Below are 15,908 nucleotides of genomic sequence, written 5' to 3' on the forward strand. Positions count from 1 at the left end.
ATTTAGTTGTGTTATCTGTATTTGATTTTAGTAAAGTAGGGTGTCATGATAGCTTGTAACTCTCCAGAAGCTAGTTTTTAGGTCTAAGATTATATATATATATATACATAAAGTTGATATCTCATAGGAATGCCTGGAATTTTCTATATGACAGCATAGGCAGCATTAACCACGTTTAAAAGCAAGTTTTTCTGCATATCAACATTTCTTTGGAATGTGACATTTTGTTAGTACCACATATCCCCTTGAAGGATGAGCCACCCATTATTTAAGCTGAAGTTTTTATTGCTGTCCACAATATTCCTTAGTAATATCAAAAACCCTTTATGCCTTTTCTTGAGTGTTGCCATAACAGCTTGAACTTAAGTTCAGAAATCATACCTCTTTCAAGTTTAAGTTCAGTTACAACTATGATGCACTGTTTCTTTCATTAGCTATTTTTTGAAAAGTAATGTTGAATAGTGATTATAAATTGATGATAGTGCTTTTTTTGCATAAGCATACTAGAACTTAAGGATCTAAATGATATCTTTTCTGCTATCAAATACTTTTTATTTTTTATTGAATTTATTGGGGTGACATTGGTTAATAAATGTATATAGGTTTCATGTGTACAGTTCTATAACACATCATCTATATATTGTATTGTGTGTTCCCCAACCCAAATCAAGTCTCCTCCCATCATCACCATTATGCACTCTATACCCTCTTCTACCTCTCCTCAACCCCCTTCCCTTCTGGTAATCACCACACTCTTGTCTGTGTCTTTGAGTTTGTTTTGCTTAACCCCTTCACTTTTTTCACTCAGTTCTGCAACTGCCCTTTCCTCTCACAGCTGTCTGTTCCCTATCTATGAGTCTCTTTCTATTTTGTTTCTCAATTTATTTTATTCACTAGATTACACATATGAGTGAAGTCACGGTATTTGTCTTTGGCTGGCTCATTTCACTTAGCATAATGCTCTCCAGATCAACCCATGCTTTTGCAAAGGGTAAGATCTCCTTTATTATGGCTGAGTAGTATTCCATTGTGTAAGTATTACTTTTTTATCTACTCATCTACTGACAGGCACTTGGGCTGCTACTGTATCTTGGCGATTGTAAGTAACACTGCAGTGAACATAAGGATGCATATATCCCTTTGAATTAGTGTTTTGGGTTTCTCCAGAAGTAGAATCGCTGGGTCATAAGGCAGTTCCAGTTTTAATTTTTTTTTAGGTAATTCCATACTACTTTCCACAGCACCTGCACCAATCTTCATTCTCACCAACAATACACAAAAGGGTTCCCTTTTCTTCATATCCTTACCAGCACTTATTTATTGATTTATTGGTGATAGCCATTCTGACAGGTGTAAAGTGATATCATTGTGGTTTTAATTTGCATTTCTCTGATGATTAGTGACATTGATAATCTTTTCATGTCTATTGGCCCTCTGTATGTCCTCTTTGGGGAAGTGTCTGTTCAGATCTGTCGCCCATTTTTAATTGGATTGTTTGGGGGGGAGGGTTGGTGTTTTATAAGTTCTTTTTTTTTAAGATTTTATTTACTTTTTTTTAGAGAGAGGAGACGGGAGGGAGAAAGAGAGAGAGAAATATCAGTGTGCAGTTGCTGGGGGGCTGGGGGTCGTGGCCTGCAACCCCCAGGTAGGTGGCCTGACTGGGAATCGAACCTGCGACACTTTGGTTCGCAGCCCACTCTCAATCCACTGAGCTACGCCAGCCAGGGCAACAGTTTTCTTATTCCCTATATGAAATCCTCATTTTGCTCTACTCAGTGCTTCCCATTCCCATCCTATTTCCCCTTCCCATGTCCATGGCTCTCATCTGCAACTCTAAACTACTTCTAAAAAATACCCCCAAACTGAGCAAACAACTAGAACAGGAACAGAATCACAGAAATAAGAGATCACATGGAGGGTTATCAGCAGGGAGGGGAGAGCAGAGAAAGGGGGGAAGGGAATAAATAGCATAAATGGTGGATACAAAATACACAGGGGGAGGTAAAGAATATTATGGGAAATGTAGATGCCAAAGAACTTATAGTACAACCCATGGACATGAACTAAAGGTGGGAGGGAATGCTGGAATGCTGGTGGGGGATAGGTGCAGGGTGGAGGGGAATAAAGGGAAGAAAAAAATGGGACAACTATAACAGCATAACCAATAAAATATATTTAAAAAAAGACTAAAGGAAGAGGATACATTTTAGGAGGGAGAAGGGGCCTCTGCTGTTGCCAGCATGATGTTGCACCCCATGAGAGAGCAGCTGCGTGGGTCAAGTTGACAAGAAGTGTGCAGTAGTCTGCTGTGGGAATAAGGAATAAAATAAGAATTTTCAGTGCTCGCTTCAGCAACACATATACTAAAATAAGAATTTTCATTGTAATATATCAGGAGGCATGTAAGTTAATTCCATAAATTAACTTACTCCCTTCCATAAGGGTAAGAAGGAATACTGTAGAATAAGTTAAAATGTATTTCCAGTACTGGAAAAGCATATACTGTCACCCAGAGCACCTTTGTCACTGACCTCATTGTCTTAGGCTGTATGAAATTTTGGCAAGAAGAAAACCAAAACCATTCTCAGCTCTATCCAAACAGGAGCTAACTCAACATGTTTTTGCAGCATGAATATTAGATATATGCTTACAATAGGCCTCGCAGCACACACACATGTTTTAAGTGGTGGGGTGGGAGGCAGGGAAAGGTCTGAAGAAACTCGTAAAAGAGAAATTGTCCCGAATCTGTTTGGAATAATTTTTTTGCATGCTATAATTCATGACTTCCTTTTGGAAAAATTACCATTGATGATGAGCAATTTTTAAATGACTAATGGGATTAAGACTTGTTTTAGAAACTAGTCCACCTACCCTGATGCCTGTCAGATAGACTTTCCTTTTATTGTAGTGGCTAGCAAATAACGATTATGTAACCCTTCTCTTTTCCTATATAAAGTCTTTCTCCCTGAATGAAAGTTGAAATTGGCCTCTTGCTGTTGCCTTACAACATGATTGTAAAAAAACCTATGAAACATAACTAGACTATCTGAAACAAACACCCTTTTTGACAGGCTCTAATACATTAATTTATATAATTTATATATTTAAACTACTTACAGTTGAGATATATTTGTTATTCTGTTACTAAAGTTTAAGTCTTTTAAAATAAGAAAATGAAAGGAGAAACCACATTTGGTCTATTTTCCTCCTGGTTCCTATTTGCCATGTCTTATGGCACATGTCCTCTATACGTTATGTCTGTATTAAGTAAAAATGACATACACCTTTCTCTTCAGTATGACCAGAGCTCTCCAAGAAACTCAAGAAAAACCAAACTGGAAACCTCCACTAGAAGAACAGGAAACCCCTCCTTCGGTCGGGACCCAAGCTCCACGATCCTTATGGGAAATGTAGTCCTTGATGAATTTCTTCGGCGCACCCTGGGAAATCTGGCCGAATCAAGGCTTCCATACACTTGCACTGGGCTGGATGGGCAGTGTTCTCAGTGCTTTGGCTGGTTTGGCGCCAGCGTCACGTGAAAGTTGAAGAGCAAAGACCGACTTATTGGTGCATGTGAAAGAAGTAAAACTGTAGGCATTCCCTATGCGGGGGGTGGGGGTGGGGCTGTCGGGGTGGGGGGCGGGTGTTGGCTCAGAGCTAGCCAGGGAAGGGCGGGGCTTCCGCTGCTGGCGGGCCAGTGGTGGGTTAGTCTGCATCTCTCTGTTGCAGGTAGCGTGTGCTGCTAGCTACCTGGAGGGAGCTCACGCCAGTGAGTTGAACTGTGCCACACCCCCTTTTTAAGCCTTTTGGCTCTCAGAGGGCAGTAAACCCCCTTTGACGGCGGGGAAGAGAACCAATATATCCAGTGTCACACACTATTAAGCACTTTTAAGAGTGATATTTATTACTGTTACTCTATGATGTAACTATGTGAAGAAGTTACTGGCTTCAAATCACACAGCTAGTAAGTGGAATAGATAGTATTCAAACTCCCTGCAATTTTACCTGAAATTTGATTTTTATTTTGAGCATAGTGTTGTACTTTACTTAAAACAAAAAGTTGGTTTGTGTTGTCCTTTCTGAGGAGTGAATGCAAAGTGAAATTGAAATTTGTGATCCTTACTTTTTTGAGGGAGTTCTTGGTGTCTCTGCAGGAAGACCCTGTAGTTCAGCTTGTGGGTCCCTCTTGCATATTCCTGCTTGTCTCAGTTTCCGGCAGCCCTGGTTAAAATTCTACACCCTGGCCAAAGTGGCTCGGTTGGAGCATTATCTGGTAGACTGAAGAGTTGTGGGTTCCATTCCCGGTCAGGGCATAAATTCAGGTTGTGGGTTCAATTCCCGGTTGGGGTGTGTAGGAGAAGGCAGCCAGTCAATGTTTCTCTCTCTCTCTCTCTCTCTCTCTCTCTCTCTCTCAAAGCAATGGAAAAATGTCCTTGGGTGAGGATTAAAAAACACACAACAACAACTACAAAAGGCTAACCAAGGGCTACAGGTGCTGGTGAGTTCACAGAATGCCTGTTGAAAAAGTGTTGCTTTCCTATCATTCAGTCCATGTTTTCTAGGAAAAGGGGAAGGGTAAAGAGATTAATCCTCAGAAGAGATTCTTCTGACCTGTGACTTTTATCCCCCATTTCAGGAGAGATGGGAATCAACTTTTGTCTCTCCCATCTAGGGTTTGAATCCTGGTACTACATGTAGTGCCATCAAGGACTTTGTCCATGGAGGTGGTGTTCCAAATGTTTGAGGAGAGAGGTGAGAATTATGGAAGAATGGAGAGTGTGGGTTTATGGGGTCAGGCTCCATAGGAAATGGAAACTCAGGAGGAGAATGATGATACACGAGGCTTGCCTGGAAAAAGTCTGGCCATTGTTAATATAATGAGAATGGTTTGCCCAAAATCAATGTAACCTGGCAGCCAAAGAGAGTGGACTGCAATGCACATGCATGAACAATGATGACTTCACTGTACTAGTCAGTGGGGGATGTAGACCCTGTTGAGTGAGCATGTGTACTGTGTGGCCGTCACATTCAAAATGACTGAGCTAGCAGAGCAACAAATCTACATCCAATTTTGCATGAATCTTGAACATTCCCCAGAGGAGAGATGCATGAAAATGGCTATGGGCAACTGGTGATTGGCAGGTTTATCACAGCAGTGAGCCCACTCATGCATCACATCTTGTGTAGAGTTCCTTGGTGAAACATCAAATCACCCAGGTGACTCAGCCCCACTACAGCCCAGATTTGGCCCCCTGTGACTTCTGGCTTTTCCCAAAACTAAAATCACCTTTGAAAGGGAAGAGATTCCAGGCTGTTGATGAGATTCGGGAAAATACGACAGGGTAGCTGTTGGCAATTCCAACAAAGGATTTGCAGAGTGTTTTGAACAGTGGAAGAGACACGTGGAGAGCTGTGTGAGGTCCCAAGGTGCCTACTTTGAAGGGGACTGAGGTGTCATTGTCCTATGGACAATGTTTCTTGTATCTTCTTCAGTAAATGTCTCTCTTTTTCATAGCATGTGGCTGGATACTTTCTGGACAGGCCTCATATAGTCTCTAACTGTAGGTGCCAACTTCTGTAAGTGTCCATAAGATCTGACTTGTTCCAAATTTCTGTATACTTACTGACTTATTTTTGTTTGCTTTCCCATCAGCAGTTGAGAAAGTATGTGTGGGATCTCTCCGGGTGATAGGTATTGGCGTACCTTGGAGATACCGTAGGTTTGGATCCAGACCACGTCAATAAAGTGAATATCACAATAAAGGGTGTCACATGAATTAGCTGGTTTCCCAGTGCATATGAAAATTATGTTTACACTATACTGTGGTCTATTAAGTGTAAATAGCATTATGTCTAAAAAACAATGCACATACCTCAATTAAAAATGGTTACCATCATCTGAGCCTTCAGCAAGTTGTAATCTTCTTGCTGGTGGAGGGTCTTGCCTCAAGGTTGATGGCTGTTGACTGATCAGGGTGGTGGGTGGTTCCTGAAGGTTGGGGCAGCTGTTGTAGTTTGTTAAAATGAGATCACAATGAAGTTTTCCTTATCGGTGACTGACTTCCTTTCATGAATGATTTCTCTGTAGCATGCAATGCTATTTTATAGCATTTTACCCACAGTAGAACTTCTTTCAAAATTGGAGTCCTCTCGAATCCTGCTGTTGCTGTATCAACTGAGTTTATGTAGTATTCTAACTTCTCTATTACCATTTCAACAATCTTCACAGAATCTTCACCTGGAGTCAGTTCCATCTCAAGAAGCCACTTTCTTTAATCATCCATAAGAAGCAACTCTTTATCTGTTAAAGTTTTATAATGAGATTTCAGCAATTTAGTCACATCTTCAGGCTCTACTTCTGATTCTGGTTCTCCTACTATTTCCACATGTACAGTCAGTCCCTCCACTGAAGCCTCGAACCCCTCAGAGTCGTCCATGATTTAGTGAGGGATGAGAGTCAGGGATGCGAGAGAAGTCAAGCATGACCCATTTTTCTGACTTGAACATCTGAGTGGTTGAGGTGTGGTTTCCTGAGGTAGGGAACAGTGGGAAAGAAGCAGGTTTGGAAAGGAGATAAAGTCAGAACTGAGTAAGATGATTTAGATGCCTTTGAGATATCCAAGTGGATATTTATTTCACCTGGTAGATATCTATTGCTTACCCGCCACAGATGAGGCACTGTGCTTCACACCAGATGTTCAAGTAGATTTTTGGGTCTGGTACTGTGGGTCTAGCGAGAGGGCTTGGCTGTTGGTGTACATTTGAGAATTGTCAGCCTTCAGATGGCATTTGAAGCTATGAGAATGGATGAAATCACATCAGGAGAATGTGAAGAGAGCCAGGGAACCCCAACGTTGATAAGCTGAGTAGAGAAGGAGACTGACAAAGAGTGATCAGAGAGGCAGGAGAAGACCAGGTCACTATGGCATCCGGACTCTAAGAGGAGGGTTTTGAGGGAGACCAGGTGGGCGGAAGGGCCAAATAATGCCAGGGAGTCAAGCATAAAGAGGATGGAAAACTTTCCATTGAATTTACCAGCAAGGAAGTGATTAGTTATCTTAATGAGGATGAATTTCTAGAACTAGAATTGCTGGGTCAAAGGCTGTGTTTGGTAAACACTGCCAAACTGTCCTCCCAGAAAGACTGTTCCAACTCATACTTCTTCTGACAGTGCCTGAGGGCACCTGTTTCCTTACACTCTTACTAGCCGTGGATATTATAAGTCTTAATCTTCGCCCAATGAATAGGGGGAAATAATGTCTCATTGGTACCTGAATGACCATTTCTTTGCTAATTTGTGAGGCAACCCATCCTTCCTTTCATGTCCATTTGTTTTTATTCTATGAATTACTCATTCAGGTCATTTTTAACCAGAGCATTTTATCTTTTTTAATTTGATTTTTAAGAGATCTTCATATTATTAACGTTAGTGAACCACTATTAAGAAATATGTATTTTAAAAAATTTTTATTGTTCCTTTTAATCATTCTTATGGCTTTGGCAGAAATCTGAAGTGTCTTTTATTCTGTCTACCTTTCTCAGTGTTGCCAAGTTTACCCTTTGTACCACCAACATTGGTGTAGATGCTTGCTTACTGAAGAGGAATTGCTGTTCATTGGTGTTTTAGGAACCTGTATGTTCAAGGATGTGGCCGTGGACCTAACCAAGGAGGAGTGGGGGCAACTGGACCCTGCACAGAGGGCCCCGTACAAAGACGTGAGCTGGAGATCTATGGCGACCTGGTGTTAGTGGATGGGGACAACTGCTCATTGGAGAATTCTTGTTTCCTTGGTGGTTAAAAGCTGTGGGCTCTAAAAGTGTTACTAACTAAGGAGGGGCTTGAGATTCAAACCACAGAGTTTCTCAATCACTATTGAAGAAAGAAAAATGTTGCTGCCTAATAAAAATCTGTTTCACCTCCCCCACTTGTATTTCTTTTTTTTCTTCTGAGATAAAATTCACATAGCATAAAATCAACCATTTTAATTTGTACAGTTCAGTGGCATTTAATACATCAAAGGATTGTATTAAAGGATTGACCTTCTCTGTCAAGTTCCAAAACATTTTCATCACCCCAAAAGAAGATACTGCAGTTCTGCATCCAGACCACCATAATAAAGTGAGTGTAACAATAAAATGAGTCATAATCTTTTTGTTGGTGGAGGGTGTTGCCTTGAGCTTGTAAAAAATGCAACACCTGGTAAGTGCAATAAAGCAGTGCAATAAGATGAGGTATGCCTGTGTTTATTTTGCATCTATGTGTGTATTTAATTTATCTGTTTGTTTTACAAAAATGAGCTGTGACTTCCTTTCAGTTATGTTACATATCTTTACATCTCAAAATTTTTAGACCCATTTAAATCTTTTCTTTATTATTTAGAGCCATTTCAGTCTTGTTAGTGGCTGTGTCATATTCCATTGTATGATGTATTGATGTACTGAAATTAATTTTTAACCAGTACTTTATTGATGGATATTTAAGATACCAGTTTTTCTCTGTTATAAATAATGCTGAAATAACTGTCCTTATGCTTAGAATTTTGGATATTTTAGTTCCAACATTTCTGTAGAAAAAAATTTATAGAAAAGGAATTGGTAGATCAGAGTTTATACATTTTTGTCAGATTGCCCTCCTGAGAAGTTTGAGTCAATTTGCATTCTTATGAGAATTCCAATTCTTCCCAGTCTCACTGCTCCTAATATTTTTTATTTGCTGATCTAAAAAGTAGGAATTACCATCTTTTGATTTTCCCTCTTTCCCTTCCAGACCTGATTTTCCTCTAGTTCTCTCTTCCTCTTAGTAAAATGGAAATTCCACCCTTCAAGTTGCTTAGGCCAAAAGCCTTGGAGTCCTCCTTGTCTCCTTTTCTCTCACCCCCAGGTCAGTCCCTCAGCAAACCTGTCAGCTCTATTTTCAAATAGGATCCAGGATCCAATCACTCTTCACCACCTCCACTGTTGTTACACTAGTATAATCAACTGTCCCCCCTCATGACTGAATAGCCTAAACACTAAGTCAAATTAGAACCTTCCCATATCAAATGTCCTTCAGTTGGTGAAAGCTTAAACAGTGGTTCCTCCATCTTGTGGAATACTATTCAGCAATTAAAAAGGAACAAACAATTGATTCACACGAAGCTTGGATCTGAAAGGAATTGTGCTAAGTGAAAAAAAGTAATTTTCAAAAGATTATACACTGTATTTCATTTATATAGCATTCTTGAAAAGTCAACAGTCCTGGCTGGTATGGCTCAGTGGACTGAGTGCCAGCCTGTGAACCAAAAGGTCGCCATTTGGATTCCCAGTCAGGGCACATGCCTGGATTGCGGGCCAGGTCCCCAGGGTGGGACTACATGACAGGCAACCACACATTGATATTCCTCTCCCTCTCTTTCTCCTTCCCTTCCCCTCTAAATAAATAAATAAATAAATAAATAAATAAATAAAATCTTTTAAAAAAGTGAACAGAGCCCTCATATAAAGATTCGCTAGAGTACAGGAAAACTACAGACCAATATCTCCCACGAATATAGGTGCAAAAACTCCTTAACAAAATACTAGCTAATCAAGTTCAGCAATATATAAAAAGATAACACAGAAGAACCGAACGGTGTTTATCCCAGGAATTCAAAAACTAGTCAAATGCTTGAAAATCAAGGTAATTCTCTACAGGAATATACTTAACAAGAAAAGCCACATGATGATAACAATAGATACAGAAAAAGCACTTGACAAAATTTAGTATACATTCATAATAAAAGTTCAGCAAACTAGGAATAGAAAGGAACTTCTTCAGTCTGGTCAAGACCATCATCACAAAAGTACAGCTAATGTCATACTGGGTGGTGAAAGATGGGATGCTTTCCTTGTAAGACTGGAGGCTCAGGCAAGGATGTCTCCTGTCACTGCTCCTAGTGGATGTGGCTCTGGAAGACTGAGCAAATGCAATGAAGCTAAAGAAAAAAAAAAGGCGTTCTGGTTGAAAAGGAAGATGTAAAAGTATTCACAGATGATATAGTCTATGTAAAAAATCCCAAAGAATCTATTTTAACATCTATTAAAAAATGCTCCTAGAACTAATAAGCTTAGCAAAGTTGGAGGGTACAAGATACAATATACTAAACCTACTGTATTTATACACATTAGCAATGAAGACTTGGGGACCAAAATTTAAAAAACAGAACTGTTTGTAATAGTGCCAAAAGAGAAGTGAAGTATAATCATAACAAAATATGTGCAGGTTCTGCATGTTAACTACAAAGTGCTAATGGAAGAGCTCAGAGAAGAACTAACCAAATGAAGAGACATGCCATGCTCGTGGACTGAAAGACTCAATATAGTTAAGATGTCAGTTCTGCCCAAATTGACATACAGATTTTAATGTAATTCCAAACTAAAAATTTATATGTAAAGGTAAAGGAACTAGACTAAAGATAATTTTTAGAAGAAAAAAAAACAAAAAGGGAGAACTCATATCTGATTTTAAGATAGTCTAAAGTAGTCAAGACAGTGCCATACAGGCAAAAGGATCACATAGAAGAATGGAACAGCATGGACAATCAAGGTGCTGAGTGAGTGGGCTGGCAGCCTCAAATGAAGGCTTGCCTGGGGAAGGTCCACTTCCAAGCATGATTATATTGGCCAGATTCAGTCACCTGAGGGCCAAAAGGGCTGAATTGTTAGTCTTTCTTACTCTAGTTGTTAGAAGTGAATTGTTTGGTCCAAACTCCAGAAGATTATCCAAAGGTGTGGTTACTTGGAGGCATCATGGGAGGCCATGTCAGAAGCTTCCTATCACATGCCTTTTTTAGATTAACTAAATTTTTAGAATACTGATCAAACCAAATATTAGCAAGGGTGCAAAGCAACAGGAACTCACATACGTTGCTGGTGAGAATGCAATATGTTACAGCCATTCTAGAAAGCAGTTTGGCAGTTTCTTAAAAAGTTAAACATCCACCATTTGACCCAGCAATTCCACTTCTAGATATTTATCCTAGAAAAATGAAGACTTAAAATCACACACAAACCTGTACATAAATGTTTATAGCAGCATTATTCATAACTACCCAACTCAGGAACCAACCCAAATGTCCTTCAGTGGGTAAATCGATAAACAAATTGCACCCACCTAAAGGAATAGAAGGGAACAAGTGACCGATTCATGCAACAGCATGAATGAATCTCAACTGTATTATGATCAGTGAAAGAGCTCAGTCTCCAACGGTTGCACTCTATTTAACTCCATTTATATGACATTCTGGAAAACGCAAAAATGCAGACATAGAGAACAGATCTTGGTTTCTAGGGTTAAAAGCAATGGAGAGAGTCTGACTACAGGTTAGCCAGGAACAGTGTGCATTTGACAAAACCACAGAACAGAAATGGTTGCTTAGCCCGAAGAGGAAGAGACGGTGCTTGGGCACCATGAAGAATCTTCATGTGCACTGACTAGACAATAAGTGAATACATCTCTACCCATTCTAAATCTCCACCAATATATCTCTATGCAGTGCATGCTTGAATATGGTAAGGGCTTCATCAAGCGTATGAATCTCTGAGTTCATCAGACAATCCACGTAAGACTGTATATGCAAAGAATGTCTTAAGAGTTTAATCAGAATTCATCCTGGAGTTGAAACAGTAGAAGAGCCTTACAAATGTGATGAGTGGGGTCATGGGTATCAGTCGGTACAAGAATATTTGCAATCATGAAAGTGTCCTTGCAGAAGAGAAACCCTATACAGGAGGGAAGGCTGGTAAGAGTTATTGTAGAGCTGCAGACCTTTGAGTTCATCAGAGTCCACACAAGAGAGAAACCGTATCTGTATGGTGAGCACAGTAAGGGCTTCCCTGGGTGCTCCACTCTTGTCCTTCATTCTACCCTCGTTCAGGACAAGTGCATGTGAATGTGGTGAGTGTGGTAGGCATTTTTCTTTAGGTGCGGAACTTGGCATTCATGAGAGGAGAGAGACCCTGTAAATGAGATGAGTTAATAAGGGTTCCTTTCAGGCTTCAAAACACACTCATCAGAGAATCCACATGAGGGAAAATTATAAATGAGTGTGATACGGACCAGTTAGAAAGGAAGTGTCCATTTTTAGTATCATCTACACAGTAAAGACATCCTATGGAACCAACGTGGTGGTGAGGATGCCAGAACTACAAGTCACAGACACGCAGAAGAGAGGCCTACTATAAATGTGACAGATGTGAGGGAGGGGGAGTCTACCCAGGACTTCAAACCCCATAACAAAATCACACATAGTAAATAAACCATACCAACAGCCTTAATGACATTTAAATGAAAATATTCATCGTGTTTTAATGTTATAAGACAAAGGAGTTACCCTAAAGTTCTGTGTGTGAAGAAACAATAAGAGGAGTTGAAAAGAATGATCACTATGAGACATCCAGGACTTGTGATGAGACTAGAAAACCACATCAGGGGTTGCATTCAAACCGTGACTCATCCAGGGCTGCAAGGTTCTGCCAAGAATGTAAGTGACCGTGGAGGCAGGTCCACGATGCTACTTTTCCTGGGTGAGGGTGTTCTATGCATTGTGTAAAATCTTGTCTTTAGATGGGTGACAGTTACCACTTTAACAACTCTTACATGGGCATTTTTTAAAATATTTTATTTATTTATCCTTAAAGAGAGGGGAAGGGAAGGAGAGAGAGGGAGAGAAACATCCATGTGTGGTTGCCTCTCACACACCCCTAGCTGGGGACTTGGCCCACAACCCAGGCATATGCCCTGACTGGGAATCAAACTGGCAACCCTTTGGTTCTTAGGCTTGCACTCAATCCACTGAGCCATGCCAGCCAGGGCCTTTTTAAAAGTATATATATTTTATTTGTTCTAGAGAGATGGGAAGGGAGGGAGAGAAACATGAATGTGCGAAAGATACATCAACCTGGCCTGAAACCCAGGCACATGCCCTGACCGGGAATTGAACCTGTGACATTTTGGTTCACAGGCCAGCACTCAGTCCACTGAGCCACACCAGCCAGGGCTTACATGGAATTCTTGTTTCTCAAAGTGTGGTTTGCAGACCACCTATATCAGAGTTACTCAAAGAGAGCACATATGTAAATAATACTTCAGTATTTACTTCAGTGCACAAATAATACTTCAGTGCACAAAAATTTCAGTGTACCTCATTTTTTGGAGGGATTTGTAAAAATGCAGATTTCTGGGTCTCATGCCATAACTTAGTCGGTAAGTGTGTGGACCAGGAATTTGCACTTTTAACCGCTCCTTCACCCCCTTTTAGGTGATTACTGTGTATACTAGAGTTGGAGAGTTACTGCTCTATGGGATGTGTGCATAAGGTTAAGAAAAAGAAACAAAATCTTAGGTGGCACCTTTGCTAGTGTGCTGTGTCCACTGAGTACAGGTATTTTTACAAACTGATTGAAGTACGAAGTAAACTTCAGGAGACTTGAACATTGCACATCAACTGGCCCAAGGAAATATTAACCAGTGGCTGTCTGACATCACCCATGGTGAGATGTTTGATGCCCACAAGCAAAAGCTAACGGGAGCAAGCAGTCACAACTGGGCTTTTCAGTGATGTTATCTCTAAAGCTTCGAACAAGCATTAAACGTGGTTTGGCATGGGAATGTACGACTCAGTGAAGGGCACCTGGCATGAGTCTGCTATGCAGTATATGAAAAATAAAAAACAGATTGAGAAATTCCTGCATTAGAGTAGAATAATTGTTAAGTCATCCTACTGCAACAATGGGTAAATTAGAAATATTGGCATAAATTGAATCCCCCCCTGAAATAATCTTCGCTGCATCCAGTATCAGCATGCATGCTTGGTCATATGGGATGGCAAAAGCAGGCCATGTATACCCTAATTTGAATCTGTATCAGTGGTTCTCAAATGTGGCTGGGCATCAAAATCAACTCTATAGCTTGTTAAAAATATAGCTGTCTTGGGTTCCACCTCGGGAGGCTGTGATTCAGCATTTCTGTGAGACTAAGTAAGCATCTAAGTTCCAGGTTTCAGATTTGCTGCTTTGTAAGTCCTTTTAAAACAGAACCCAGCCTTCCCAGGGGCCAGCTCATGTGGAACCTTGGCCATGGCAATTAAGATGGGACCTGGAGCGTCCTGTTAAAGTACCCATGCTTACGGAGTTTTCTGGAGTAGCAATTAAGGGAAGGGAGGGAACCAGACCAGAAGAGGCTTTCTGCTTCCGAGAAGGGCCAGGTGGTGACAGGTGGGGCTGCTGAAGCGCCCTCAGATCGCCCTGCCTTCGGGCTGATGAATGCGTCCCACAAGTTCTCTCTAAAGACATAAAAATAATCGTGCCCTTGTCAGCAATTCCTCACTGAAAAAACGTTTCTGGTACTGGAACACTTTGCTCCATAAGGAAGAAGAGGCTCTTGGTCCTGTGATTAATAAGCCCCCATTACTTTTGTCGTGAGACAACCAACAGGATGCAAGCACCCCCTCCCAGCCTCTCTGTGGGAATGTAAGACGGGGCTCTGGTGCTTGTGCAGAGACGGTCAGTGGAGTTCAATAAGGTGTCTGCCTCTGGAAACAGGCTGTGGAAGGGCAAAGAGGCCAGAAAGACTGAGCAGTGGTTGAGGGCAGGTCCACTCTGGTGTCCACCCTTTTCCGAGGACGCTTTCAGACATTTAACACCTTGGCTTCCCTGAAGCCCATAAATGACAGGGGGAGGCCCCTGCAGCAGACAGCCATGGTTAGGGGCAGCCTCTTCCTTGCCCGTCCACTTCCCTGGGACTAAAGGTGGGAAATGTGAGGGTGGGGATAGAGGGATCACTATTTTAGAGGGGAAATTACACCTCAATAAATACGCCTTTATTTTAATAATCTACAATTAAGCAACTAACTTGGTCAGTCCACTGGGAGCATAAGGGCGTACTGTTGGCCTCCCCCTCCTCTGATTCCGCCAGCTGGCCTGGGCGCCCAGAACACCAAGGCACACTTTCAGAATCATCCATAATCAGCTTGAACAATGTATCAAGCCTTGCTCCCAACTTAACATTTCCTCTTAAATAGGAAATAGTTATTTTGGTTATTTTTGAAATCTTCATTTGGGTTAAAACTTGCCAAATGAATGCCTAAGCCGTGGATGGTGGCCAGGTCTGCCCTCCCACTCTCCCTCTTGCGTGAACCTTGCAAATGTCACCCTCAGGTAACTAAGATGTCATCTTTACCTCTGACCCATTCCTCGCCTGCCCCCTGCCTGCATACTGCTCTCCAGAATAGGAAATGAGTAGCAGCTGGCAGAGCGGGGCTGCCCTGCCTCTGAATCAGCCCCAAGGGGTAGCTCCTGGTAATCCTTGATCCATTTCTTATGTTTGGTCCCTTTGCCAAGGATTCTGACTGTAATTTTTTTCTCCCAAATGTCAAGGAAAACCATGGCTTATTTCAAAGACTCTAAGTGGAAAAAATGATAAATACGTATGGAATAAGTTCCTTTTCTAAATGGTCTGTGTAGAGGGAAATAGTACATAGAAGTCAGTGTGGTGGTGCAGCTAGCTGGCCCCCTCTCAGCCATTCAGTCTCCTCCTCCATCAGTGCTGGATGTAATCGTTAGCACGTCTCTACACCAGGGATACAGAGCCACACTCTGCTTAATTTAGTCATAGTGTTCTAGTTAAGTGAACTGCAGCCCTCAAAATGAATTTGCATAATCCTGGTAGTCATTTCATTCCAAATATTGTTAACCTTCCAGCCATGAAGCCTTTGGAGCCGCTTCACTCACTTGCTCTTAAAATTTCCACAGCTTCACTTACCCGTTAAAATTGACTTGAATTCCACCATGAATTGTCCTCGACAGTCTAATTGGAAGGATATATTTAGTAAACGCTCCTGCGTTTAGCCATTCATTCATTTAAAAAGTGATCGAGTGCCCGGTCCTGTGCC

At 41.2% G+C, this 15,908-nt stretch overlaps 1 long non-coding RNA gene across 1 annotated transcript; it reads left to right on the forward strand.

Annotated features, from left to right (window-relative positions):
• The first annotated feature begins 4,428 nt into the window (after window positions 1–4,428).
• LOC123831565 lies at window positions 4,429–7,804 on the forward strand. Its single transcript, XR_006787933.1, has 3 exons — window positions 4,429–4,498; window positions 4,673–4,752; window positions 7,628–7,804. It is a non-coding gene; the product is annotated as an uncharacterized LOC123831565 (long non-coding RNA).
• Window positions 7,805–15,908: the final 8,104 nt, after the last annotated feature.

Source organism: Phyllostomus hastatus, unplaced genomic scaffold, assembly GCF_019186645.2.
Source record: "Phyllostomus hastatus isolate PE091 unplaced genomic scaffold, TTU_PhHast_1.1 phas_scaffold_182, whole genome shotgun sequence".
In the NCBI taxonomy this organism is placed as follows: Eukaryota; Metazoa; Chordata; class Mammalia; order Chiroptera; family Phyllostomidae; genus Phyllostomus; species Phyllostomus hastatus.